Raw genomic sequence first — 13,631 nt, 5'->3', positions numbered from 1 at the left:
ACCTCGGATTCCTGTTGGAAGCCAATTTGTAGCGCCGACACGGCGGCGGCAGCGGCGGCCACATTTGGAGAGGAAGAGTCAAGGTGTTGGCGCCTGATTGGTTCCCCTCTGCGGTGCAACGGCCGCTTGTCAACCCCGCCAGCCCACGCTTCTCAAAAAAAAACGGTGTAGACGTCCCCCCCCCCCTTTTCACCTTCAGGTGCCCCACGCAGATAAGAGAATGAGAGTTATGGTCACATTAGGGGAGGGGGGCTGAAATATCTCTCTGTCACAAGAGTAAATAAGTTCTCCCCGCGCCGGAGGAACCCCGTGGGATCAATTAGCTGCCCATTACCACAAATGCAGAGGTTCTTACGCAACAGCTTGAGTGGAGGGAGGGGGGGGGGAGGAGGAGGGGGGGGGGGTGTTTAAGGATCTTGTCAAACTTCACCTCGTAGCGGGAGGCTCGGTTCACGTCGTCTGGGTCAGGAAAACAACATGAAAACGTCTCTGTTTTCATTACCTGAAACAACAAACAGAGAGAGAGAGAGAGAGGGGGGGAGAGGGAGGGAGGAGACGAGGAGACGAGGAAGGAAAGAGCGAGTGCTCCCCCGGGGCGTCATTTACTTCCTGTGCAGATGAGGAGATAGGTGGGAAGAAAAAGGGCCCACTTGGCTCAGGAGATTGGGTTTGAGATGCTCCCTCGTCATCTCTCATGTGGGGGACGTTGACACACACACACACACACACACACACACACACACACACACACACACACACACACACACACACACACACACACACACACACACACACACACACACACACACACCGCCAGAGTTATGCGTCTCCATCGGAGCTCCGGTTGCCCAACTCTCCCCGAGGTTAAAGGTCGCGGCGCTGCCCGGCTGGTGGAGCGACTCCCCCGGGTGCTCCGCCCCTCCGTGGGTGGAACAGTCCCACAACAACAAGCCCCCCCCCCTCATTGTTGGGCCGCCCCGCCCCCGCCCGGCCTGAGGTTGCTGATATATTAACTGAGGTGATGATGGCCGGGTCGCCCCCCCCCCCCTCCTCCTCTCCCTCCGTGGGAGCTCGACTTCTTCAACTTCTTCTCCCCGTGATTTATGCTCCCTCCATCAGACGTGGTCCCGGGGGTCCTCGGCCGTCCTCGGCCCGCCCGACTCAAATGGATCACGGGGCAGTTATCCGCATACGGATCCTTCTTCGGCCGTCTGACCCGAGGCCCGCCGTAAAAATACCTGTTTTGAATGCGTTAATATCCGTAAGACCCCTAGAGGGGCGAGAGGGGAACTGCACCCACCAGAAACAACAGTCTCCTTATCAGGTGAGGACTTGAAAGGAGCCGCCGTCTTGAGGGGGAGGAGAGATGAAAGGCTTTTGTTCGGGCTGACGCTCGGCCCAGGTTTCCTGTGCCCTCCCCGCCTGAGTGCTCGGCCCTCTTCCTCCCTCTTCCTCCCTCTTTTGCCTTCTCCGATGCTGTCTTTGACGTGGGGGGAGGGGAGTAAACCCCTCGTGCCGCCTGCCGGTGTTAGATTAAATACCGAGATGGCGACAGGAAAAAGGCAGGGAGGGGAAAAACAAAACAGAAAAGGGCCCCGCCCGCTCGGCCCGCTCGGCCGAGGGATGTCGGAGGAGAGTTATCGGGTCGGGCGACGGGAAACCGCCAGTTAGTCAGCAAGACTCCCAATCTGGCGTAGTCCAAACACGCCGCCCGGCTTCGGCGTGACGCGGTAATCTGTCCCCGGGAGTTCAGGGCTGATGTCGGAGAGGAGAGCTCATCTCTCCGCCGGCTTATCGCCCCGACGAGCCAAACCCCGAGGGGCGAGAACAGGAGAGTCAAACGGGCCTTTCTGCAGCGAGGGTCGCGTCCAGAGGGTCCGTCACGGCCGGACGGCGTCCCGGTGAAGCCGTCGATTCATCGGCGGCGGCGGCCATCTTGCAGAGCACAGAACACGCGTCGCGACGGCGTGACTTCCGGGAGCTTCTGGAGCCGGAGAGACGAGCTTTAAGGGAAGGAACAAAGAGAGAGAGAGACTTTATGTCTCTGGCTGAGTTCCCCCTCTCTCTCTCTCTCTCTCTCTCGCTCTCTCTCCTGCCTGACTAATCAGGCCGGCTAAGAGAAATACTAATGGCGTGCATGCGGTGGCAGGTTTGTGAGCGCTGGAGGAGGAGGAGGAGGAGGAGGAGGAAACGACAGCAGCAGAAATGAGACTCAATAAGCTCCATAATGTGTTTAACTTGTGGAGCGGCGAGGTGACGGATGGCGGGCGGTCCGAGGAGCCCCCCCCCCCCCCCCCCCGCTCACCTCTCTCCTCTACATCTGTCCCGCTAATGGTTCTCCACTTTCCCCCCCCAAAAAAACCGCCGAGCGCCTGAAGAAGATCCTCGGGCCGGAGCTCTTCTTCGTTCCCTGATTGGTTTATTAGCGGCTCCGACGTGTTTGCGGATTCTTAATGAGCAAATTCAACGGACGTGTGTGTGTGTGTGTGTGGGGGGGGGGGGGGGCACTCAGCTAATAATAGCATCCCAAAGACAAAAGATAGAGGAAATAGCATTATAGCGAGGGGGGGGGGGGGCAATGGAAGCCATCGGCGCTCTTAATGGCATGCTCTTTCATTTTTTAAATTGTTTCCCTTTTGGAATTATATATGCTCGCCATCCTCTCCTTCAGGGGTTGGCAGAGCGTGTACACACACACACACACACACACACACTCACACACACACTCACACACACACACACTCACAGGTCTTGAAGCAGCCAGCGGTTCCACCTGTGGGAGATGAACCCCTCTTTGTTTTCCCCGTGCCTTGGCAGCTTTAACCGCCTCCTTTACAAGCCAGGTAAAGTGTTCATTAGGGCTGAGGTAAGAAGGGGGGGGGGGGAGGTGGTGTTCTTTTCTCCTCCTCCTCCTCCTCCTCCTCCTCCTCCTCCTCTCGCGGAGGCTGAGAAGTGCGAAGAACAAACAAGTCGGAGCATTTGTTCAACGGTGTAATCTACACATCAATTATCCCGCGGAGCTAATTAGCACCTCGGCGTTAGCCGGGTACCTGAGCGCTCGCTCCGCCGCACTCAAGACGGCCAAAAACAACAAGAGACGGAGAGAAGTGACAGAAACATGGAGGGGGGGGGGGGGGAGGAGGAGGAGGAGGGGAGGAGGGTGGAGGAGGGTGGAGGAGGGGGGGAGGTGGAGCCTTAGATCAAAATTTCCTTTTCACTTATATGGAGACTGGAGCTGCTCAATTATGTAAACACACACACACACACACATACACACATATATATATATATGAGTATATATCTACTCACTCTACTCTCTCTCTCTATTCTCTCCTCCCTCGTTAAGAAACAATTCTGAGTCCCAAAAGATTTTGAATTTAAATTGTACTTTCTCTCTCTCTCTCTCTCTCTCTCTCTCTCTCTCTCTCTCTCTCTCTACTCTCTCTCTCTCTCTCTCTCTCTCTCTCTCCCTCTACTCTCTCTCTCTCTCCTCCCTCTCCTCTCTCTACTCTCTCTCTCTCTCTACTCTCTCTCTCTCTCTACTCTCTCTCTCTCTCTCTCCTCTACTCTCTCTCTCTCTCTCTCTCTACTCTCTCACCTCTCTCTCTCTCCACTCTCCACCTCTCTCACCTCTCCACTCTCCACTCTCTCTCTCTCTCTCTCCCACCTCTCCCACTCTCTCCTCCCCTCTCTCCCTCTCTACCTCTCCCTCTCTCTCTCTCCCCCACTCTCCTCTCTCTCTCCACCTCTCCCCACTCTCTACTCTCTCCCCTCTCTCTCTCACTCTCCCTCTCTCTCTCTCTCTATCTCCACTCTCTCTCTCTCCACTCTCTCTCTCTCTCCACCTCTCTCCACTCTCTCTCACTCTCCTCTCTCCTCTCTCTCCACTCTCTCTCCTCTCCTCTCACTCTCTCTCTCTCTCTCCTCTCTCACCTGTCTCCTCTCTCTCTCTCTACTCTCTCTCTCTCTCTACTCTCTCTCTCTCTACTCTCTCTCTCTCTCTCTCTCTCTCTCTCTCTCTCTCTCTCTCTCTACTCTCTACTCTCTCTCTCTCTCTCTCTCTCTCTCTCCTCTCTACCCTCTCTCCCCTTGTGGTTGCTGGTTCTCCCTGTGAGCCGTCCGTGGAGCTCAGGGTGAGTTACAGCCAGATACCTGAAACCTCATTAAAAAGAGCAATTTAATATCTTCACACGAGCAGCTCGGACCTCATTGTGACCTTTTATTTGTTGTCATTCGGGGAGTTTAAGCCAATTATCTTATAATCGGCCTCATTGTTCACCGAGAAGAGCCTCAGGTACGCGTGTGAAAGGGAAAATATAAATATGGATATATATATCCATATTTATATATATATATATTCAAGTTATTTCTGTATGAAGCGATTAGATAAAGGGATAAATGAAAGGTTGCACCTGTAGACGTGGAGGTGGTTGCAGTCGAGGTGTAGCACAGCATGCGAAGGAGCCCTAGACCCCCCCCCCCCCTCACCTCCCACCATGTGATTAAAAGTGTAGTTTTTCGACCTCCTGCGGCTCCGTGAGAAAAGAGACAGGTACATGAAGAAAAGCTCACCGGCGAGAGGGAAGAAAGCAAACGGCAACGCCTGTTTACACCCACGTCATGTGGAAGTCACGGGGGGCTCGTGTGTGTGTGTGTGGGGGGGGGGGGGGGGGGGGGCTCGGGGCGCCTCCGACCGCGGCGCCGCCCGTTTGAGCCGTTTACCGAGAGGTTAAGTTGTCGTCTCGCTGCTGCCTACACCTGGTGTACCTCGCCGCTGGCACTGTGCAACACACACACACACACAGATGTAGGAAAGAGGAAGTGTGTGTATAAAAATCCATTCAGAGACGCATTGAGAAACGTTTCCCTTGGTAAAGGTGCTCACACCTGAGCGTCCCGGAGACGGCTTCAGACACTCGGGTCGTTGCCGTGACGATAAGCCATGCCCCCTATCTGTCCAGACTACCCCCCCCCCCCCCCCTCTGGCTGCCTGGTAGCTAATTGGGAAGTTGGTAACAGTGTCAGAGAGAGTCGCCTTTCTCCAGAGGGCTTTCCCTCTCTGCAGGGCCCAGGCCACCTCTCCGGTGTGTGTGTGTGTGTGTGTGTGTCTGTGTGTGTGTGTGTCTGTGTGTGTTTGTGTGTGTGTCATTTACTGATTGGAGAGCCCAGTTTGCCGGTTTCCCGCTGGGGATGAGACACACACACACACACACACACACACACACACACCATTTCCTGGTGCTTGTTTGATACCTGGTGGGGATGCTATTCAGGTGACAAAGGTCTGCTTTGTGTGTGTGTGTGTGTGTGTGTGTGTGAGTGTGAGTGTGAGTGTGTGTGTGCGTGTGTGTGAGTGTGAGTGTGCGTGTGTGTGTTGGTAGGGGTAACAGATGTGATTTTACACTCTCATTACCATGTGAATGAGACCCTGGGCCCCCAGATTGGCTCGGACCAGAGAGGAAGAAGAGGACCCCCCCCCCCCCTCCTCACCCTCCTGTGGCCCCTCACCTGGACCCCCCCCTAAACCCCCTCCCCACTCTTCCCCCAGTTCATCCTGTCTGATCTCTTCAGTCCATCTGAGGTCCCTGTTTGACTCCCCCTGAACACACACACACACACACACACACACACGCACACACTGACCGACCTTTAAACAGCTGGTGGCTGGAAGAGTTTTATGACGACGAGAGGTCTCACTCTGCCCCGTTTTCTGGTGTCTCAGAAAAAGAGGCAGAAACACAAGTGGTCCTCTTCTCATCTCGTTTCCTCAGGAATATATATATATATAAATATATATATATAAATATATATATTTATATAAATATATTTATATATATATACATATACATATATATATATATCTATATGTATATATGTATAAATATATATATATATATATATATATATATATATTTATATGTTCAGAGTCTCTCCGGCTCTGGAGTGTGGAGGCCGGTGAGACGTGTTGTTGTTTTTAGGAGCTCTCAGGTGCTGTTTTGCAGAGATAAACGTGGCCGTGGCCCCGTCCCCGTGGACAGGAATGCTCGACAACCTTGGCCAGATCAAACCGGTTGTTTTTTTTGGCCGCTATCTGGTGGAGCCGCTGGAGCGTCTGAGGAGGAAAAGGTGAAAGAGTCTGGGATGAGCGCCGGCAACAGCTGCAAGCCGGTTCCAACTGCTTTTGATCCGGTGTCATTTTTTGGGGGGACATTTGTTTAATTGGGTTTGCCCCAGAGTGTTGATGCCTTGCTCAACTCCCAGATCAAATGAGTCCTCAGCTCCCTCAATGAAGTCTTCCAGCCCGGATTGTTCCCTTTTTTTTTTTCCTCCTCCCGCAATATTATTAAAAGATGAACTTCAAGCAAGTGATTAATTCTTTTCTTTTCCAAAATAGATGCGCGGCGCATCGGAGAGGAGAAGCTCTCTTGTTTCTTTTCATTCTCTCGCTCCTCCTGGTTGGAAATCGGCATCAAAAGCTTCCGTTAGCCGGTAATTACGGCTCAGGTTCTGCTAACTGTTATTCACAAAAAGAAGTACAGTAATCTGGCCTTGCAGTGCAATGTGTTACCGCGGCGCTCTAATTAATCTTACAGGGAGCGTAATAAATTTACAATATCAGATTGGCGCAATACTGTATATAGATTTATTAAAGCTTTTAATCAGTTCTGGCAAAATTAATTTTGCAATGATTGCTTACATTTTGAATTTGCATATACTTAGAGCAAGTCATTTATTTTTATAGATTCTTTTTTATTAAAACGAGGCACATCGGGAACGAAGCAGTGCTGGATGTTGCCTCTGGAGAGAGTTTCACCTGTCCTCGAAGGATGCAACCTTTACTACCTTTCCCACCTTTCCTAACTTTCCTACCTACCTTTCCTACCTTCCTACATTTCCTACCTTTCCTACCTACCATCCCTACCTATTCCTACCTTTCCTTACCTTCACTACTTTCCCTTCCCTACCTTTCCTATCTTTCTACCTTCCCTACCTTTTTTACCTTCCCTAGCTTTCCTACCTACCTTTCCTACCATCCCTACCTTTTCCTACCTTTCCTTAACTTCACTACTTTTTTTTTCCTACCTTTCCTACCTTCCTACCTTTTGCTACCTCCTACCTTTCCTTCCTTCGATACCTTCCCTACCTTTCCTTCCCTACCTTCCTACCCTCTCACACGGTGCTCAGAGGCCTCAGGAAGGTTTTGCTAATCGTTTCAGTCAAAGCAAATCTTCCCCGTTCGTCACTTCGCTTCTTCGTCTCGCTGTTTTCCTCTCTTGTAAACACTCACAATGACACACACACACACGCACACACACACACACACACACACACACACACACACAGGAGCGCCGCAGCACTTCCAGGGCCGATAAGAGCGATTCATAAACAGATGAACCCAAAGCAGATGTGTTATCACGGTGACGCTCATGCGCACAAAGCACTGCAAGGCCACACCGGCTCTCATGGGGCCTTCAAACACACACAGACACACACACACACACACACACACACACACACACACACACACACACACACACACACACAGGTTCCAACATTAAACAGCCAGACCTGATAACACAAGGCTGCGACTATCAATTTGACGCCTCGGCCCAACCTCCACATTCAACCTGATACGAGGCCATGTCAGCAGATTCCACCACCTGAGTGTGTGTGTGTGTGTGCGCGTGTGTGTGTGTGTGTGTTGTTTTTACATGTGTGAAAGCGTGTGCTCCTATTTATATAAATGTTCCACATGCCTCTTTGTCATATATGTGTGTGTGTGTGTGTGTGTGTGTGTGTGTGTGTGTGTAGGCCGGGGCGTGGACTTATGGCATTGAGCCACGGTGTCCCTTAGAGACTGGGCAGGAGGAGGAGGAGGAGTGGAAACGAAGAGAGAGACTCTGGGTCGTAGAGAAAGAGGAACGATTTAGATAACAGTCTCACACACACACACACACACACACACACACTGCTATCGGAAACACATTATTATGAGGAGCGCTGACCACAGGAGAACCCTGAGCACCCTGAGACGGCTCTTGTATGTTCCTCCCCGGGGAAGAAGAATTAAATGGTTGCATTAAGGCGCCCGGCCCCTCCCCCTCAAGGAGCTGCTGCTGTTGTTATTATCGTGATCCACGGGTCTCCTGACTATTTTCTTAGGTTTAATTGATTAATTATTTAGGCTGTAAAATGGCAGAAAACATAGAAAAAATTAACTCAAATTTATTACGATTTAAAACGGCTAATTATCACATATTAGAAGCTTGGGAATGTTTAAAATATATATATATGTGTTGTTTATTATTTACTGTCGATCAACAAATTATTTTAAAAATTGTGTTTGCTTAAATAAAATTATATAATTAAAACATGCAATTTGTTAAATAAAAGCGTAACTTCCGAAACTAAAATATGTTTTTATTTTTAATATAAAAAAAGTATTATTCCCAGCCTCTCATTTGCTCGTGTATTAAAATATGAATGTTTACGGTATTCAGTAATCACACGTAAACACACCCTTTAATATCACGGCACCACATGTGTGTGTACTTTATATTAACGTGCAGGTGCCTCCACTGCTTTGCAATCTACACACACACATACACACACACACACACACAAAGCACATTTCCAAATAGTTTAAAGCGTTCATTCAGCAGCATAAAAAGAGCCTTTATGGTGGAGGGAAATTAGCGCTGGTCTCTCTTCTGTGAGGGAGAAGAATCCCGAACTGGAAGCAGCCCCCCCCCTCTCAGTGTGTGTGTGTGTGTGTGTGTGTGTGTGTGTGTGGTTAGTTACAGTAATTACGGCCCAGTAACTGACAGCCAAAACCAGGCAGGAGAGAGGAGACGGGGCTGTTTTCTGTTTTCTTCCTCCGCCGCGCGCAGCCTCGCTGCCGAACATCTGCTGAGAGATTTGCATATTAATTAACCCATATTAACTCTAATTATTCTGGGAAATTATCAAATAAATTAAATTTTCTAATTTTAACCGTTTTTTTTCCGCCCCCCATCCCTCCACCAACCAACCAACCAACCAACCAACCACCACCTCTCACTTCCCGATGCTTGATGTGTGTCAGGGCAGCTCACCTGAACCGTGATAACATATATAAATATATATATAAATGTGTAATCTCTAACCCCCACTCGGCACACACAGCCCCCCCCCCCCCCTCTCTGTTCTTCTTCTCTGAATCCTCCCTCCCACTCTCCTGGCCTGGGAGTCCTGAGGGCAGCCAGGGGAAGCTTTTGTGTGTCTTTTTTATTCTTCTTCTTTGGCTTGTGTGACGAGCAGGAGGCGGTGAGGGGGGGTGGGGGTGGGGGGGTTACTCCGAACATTTGTTGGAGGCAGGAACATGTGTGAACTGGGGGAGGAGGAGCAGGAGGAAGAAGAGGAGGAGGGGGGAGGCACAGATGGTGGATCCGTGCAGGACCCAGTAAAGGTGGGACCTCTGAGCTGCTGAGCAAACCCTCCCCGGCCTGTTGCCCGGGCCTCCTCGGCAAATAAATGGGACTTTAATTGAATTAAGAGGCGGCGGCGGCGATGGTGGCGGTGGCGAGGGGTCTCTCTCCTCGCAGGACAAAGACCCCGGCGGCCATTAGACGGATGCGTGGTGACGTGCTGGAAGAGAGAGAAACCTTTGTAAATATCTGTGTTCTCGTGTCTCCACTCTGGGCCTGGATTCACCTTGTGTGTGTGTGTGTGTGTGTGTGTGTGTGTGTGTGGATTATGCGGCTTCTCGGCGCGACGATACGTTCAGGGACCTCGGGGCTTCTGGATTGTAAAAAAAAAAAAAGAAGAAGGTTAAAACCGTAAAAACAACTCATATCAGTCAAACACTTCACTTTTCAGCGACACCCCTCCCCCTCTCCACACACACACACACACACACACACTCTCTCCCAGGTTACGTTTACACTTCAGTGAGTTTCCACCATTCATCGCCCCCCCCCCTCCCTCGCCCCTCACTCTCTCTCCCCGGCTCCTTTCAGGCCCTTTTGTTTGCCCTCTGCCACCGTCCTTTCACCGACTTGGCCCTGATTTGCCCCGTGTGCTCCACCGCGCCATTATCCCCGGACCAGATAGCACCAAATACACCCAAACACGTCTGCTGCTGCTTTGTGTGCCGTGACTCCGTGGGTCTGAGTCCGGTCCCGAAAACACACTCGCATTCAAATGTAACATTCAGGGAATTAAAATGATTTTTAAATTTTTTTATTGTTTCTTATAAACAAAAATCGCTAACATTTTATAAAAGGTTTTAATGCAATAAAATGTCAATAAATACAGGATTTGAATAAAAGATGGTGGCAAGAAAAGAAGACGGTGAAGGAGTTAACTTCCTGAAGGTGTGAGGTTTATAAGACGGCAGACAAAAGGTCATCGTGAGAACCTCCACCGCCACGAGGCAGCGACCTCGCTTCCACCTTAATGCCCACACACACACACACACACACACGCACACACACACACACACGTCTCCCTCGCAGCCATCCAGGTGATGCGCTCGGCTCACATTCATGAGACAGGGAGCGAGCGCGAGCGGTTATCGCCCAATAGGGAGGCCGTCCCGGCTCGTTACCGCCGTGGGAGGCCGGAGCGCGTCACCTGGAGCCGAAGCCCCCGACGCTCAGCCGGGGTGAGAGCCGGAGCGCCGGGGTGAGAGCCGGAGCGCCGGGGTGAGAGCCGGAGCGCCGGCGTGGGCGTGAGCCGTCCGCCGCCGGCCCGCTGAGCGCTGCAGACGGCAGCAGGAAGGCCTCCAGCGCCTCCTCTGGGGTCCTTAAATAAACCCGCTTACACCTGTGAGCTGTGTGTGTGTGGGGGGGGGGGGGGGGGCAGGTGCAACACCTCTGAACCTTCACTTGTGCAGCTGGAGACGGGAAGATTTACAGAGTTTAAATGCCTCTGATGGAGCAGCGCTGGATGTCCTGGAGCACTTTAAACTTTTTATTCACGTTTATTTTAACCCCTTTCTTGCATTTCTTCTCTTTCCACGTACACACAGTTTTTGGGGGACAATCAGACGCACGGGGTCAAAATCAGAGGCTGGGTTGGCGGACGCGTATTCCACCGAGTGTCTTTGAATGCAGCACGACGGTCGTCTCTTGGTTTTTGCCGATTTTGACTCCGACGTGAACGCTTTTTATTAATTTTTATCTCCGTCCCTTCGTGGCTGTGTAAACAATCATTTGATTCTCACTTCTTCTTCTTCTTCAGTTCCATCAGACGTGATGAGGTTTTAATAAGACTCTCTCAGGCTGTCACCGCTGATGCTTCTTCCTAATCAATAGACAATATTCCTCTCCTCTCTGTACTCCTCTTCTTCCCCTGAGTGACAGAATAAAGCCGGGCCCCTGAAAGGGTTATGTCAGACACTTTAAAACCCCGATATTAAACAAGAGTTGCGTTGTTACGCCGTGTCATTTTAATTATCTGCACTACTCAAGTCAAACAAGTCTCCTTTTATTTACCTTAAACGGTGGGAGAATAAAGAGGAGGAGAAGAAGAAAGCCGAATCAAACAGGTATGATTGATTTGACACACTCGAGGTAAGAAAAGGAGACGAGGAGGAGAGGAGACGAGTAAACATTATCTTTTCTTTGTCTCTCTCCTCAGCAACACAAAAGGCTGATTAGGAGCGGGGGGGGTGGGGAGGAGGAGGAGGGGGCGGCGGCGAAGGCGAAATAACTGCCTTTGCGAAATATTAGTAGGTTAGAAATACTTTGTGGCGTGACACAATACCAATAAGATGCGCGGCGCTCGCGGAGGGGAGCGGCTGCTGTCAGCCGGTGGCACCTCAACAATGGCGTCCGTCTTGACGTTAATACCACGCGTTTGACTTGACGGGCGCCCCGCCGTCAGCCCGCCTCCTCGAGGTGCGCGAGACAGCTGACGCCCGGGAGAAGATTGCATCTACTGTAGCTCTCGGAGACAGTTACAACGCCCACCCCCTCTTTCTTCTGATGCTGAAATCCGTTCAGAAAGTTGAGAACAAGAAGGAGACATAAATACATAGAAAAAAATGTCTTCTTCTTCTTTCTTTTTTTTGTTTTTGAAGATCTAAATTCTCCAGAGTTTTGGCAGGAGGTGCACAATGGCGCGTCGGCGTGGGCGGGTGGAGGTCGGACCGGTGTGCGTCGCCGCGGTGGATGTGTGGCCAAACAAAAAGAAGCTCCCTCGCTCCTTTTATTGGGGAACAATGGGCCCTTTAAAACCTGTCCAGCCTTAGATAATTTCATTCAGCCGCTCATTGAATCTGCATCCAGAGATCAGGTTCACAGCGACGGGTTGATAGCTTCCCAAGCCTCTCGGCCTTTTGTTCTACCGGCCCCCCTCCTCTGGAGGTTTGGGGGTCTGGGGGGGGGGGACACAGAGCTGATGGGACATTGCTGAGAAAAAAAAGTTCAAACCCCTCGGAGGTGACGGGGCCTTAAATCCCCCCAGAGTGTCGTTCAGTTGTCGGTGTGTGTGAGAAACATTCAGTGGAAGTTTGTGTTCGCGACTTTAAGCAGGTGAAGGCTCTTTTCTTCCTCTTCTTCTTCATCTTCTCCTCCTCCTTTTTTGAAATTTAACATCTAACTTCACACGGAAACCCGCGGACCACCCAGGAGCCGCTCCTCGGGGTCTCCGGCCTCCGTTGCCTTTTTATTTTTTTGCCATCTCCGAGGAGCATTACTGAGTCTGAACGTGCCTAAACCCTTGTGATCACACCTCTTGAAAAGGTTTTGTTTCTTCCGTCGATTGGTATTCGAGGCAGGTCACCGCTCTCCCAGCCTCCCCCGCCTCCTCCCGCTCCCCCCTCGCCGCCCCCTCCTCCTCCGCCTCCCCTCCCACGTTTTTTTGAAAGCCCTGTTTTCATTTTAATTTGCACCTGTTGTGCAGTTGTTCGCCCCGGAGGCAAGTGCAGACCGGTCACTCGTGGGGGGGGGGAGAGGAGGAGATGTGGGGAGGCTTATCTTTTCATATGTATAACGTCTCCAGAAATGTCACGCGTGAACTTCATGTGGGAGAGTTCAAGAGGCGGCGGCGGGGGGGGAGGGGCTTTCGGGCCTCGGCGGGTCAAAATATGGCACATTAAAAACTGTAATTAAGCTCACGACGCACAAAGCCACGACGGATATAAATCTGTTGACTTTAACCAAAGCCTCGTGAGCTCGCTGCGGCGCTTTTTTATTTTTATGACTCAGAAACATAAATTCCTTTCCTTCACTGCGGGTCCTCCCAGTCCGGTCCTCCCAGTCCACGTTCTCCCATCGATTGGCTCCCACCGTAGAACATTCCTGCGTGAGCTGCCAGCGAGGTGTGTTCCCCCCCCCCCCCACCCCCAATAAGTCCTTCTGACGTCCTCTTTGAGCGTGAGCCGAAGAAGCCGCCGCCCCCGCCGTCGGTGACTAATTTGCACGCCAGCCACCTTTGATTGGGTTCACAGCCCTTATTTACAGGCCGTCTATTTTAGGAGGAGCCGGCATATGTCTGGGACCTGGGTGTTGTGGGAGCGGGGCGGGCCCCATGATGCTCCTCTGGAGCTTTGAGCGCACGCCTGTGCGAGTGTGTGTGTGTGTGTGTGTGTGTGTCAGTCAGCCTCCTTGAGCGTGTGCACTCGACAGGCCTCGAGGTCCTGTCAT

At 51.4% G+C, this 13,631-nt stretch overlaps 1 protein-coding gene across 3 annotated transcripts in view; it reads left to right on the top strand.

Moving 5' to 3' along the window:
- The window catches only part of zeb2b (zinc finger E-box binding homeobox 2b), a 65,538-nt gene that overhangs the window by 34,458 nt on the left and 17,449 nt on the right, over window positions 1-13,631 (top strand). The gene's annotated exons all lie outside the window — the stretch shown is intronic.

This window comes from Pseudoliparis swirei, chromosome 14, assembly GCF_029220125.1.
Source record: "Pseudoliparis swirei isolate HS2019 ecotype Mariana Trench chromosome 14, NWPU_hadal_v1, whole genome shotgun sequence".
Lineage (NCBI taxonomy): Eukaryota > Metazoa > Chordata > Actinopteri > Perciformes > Liparidae > Pseudoliparis > Pseudoliparis swirei.
This window is presented reverse-complemented; position numbering and strand designations above follow the sequence as displayed.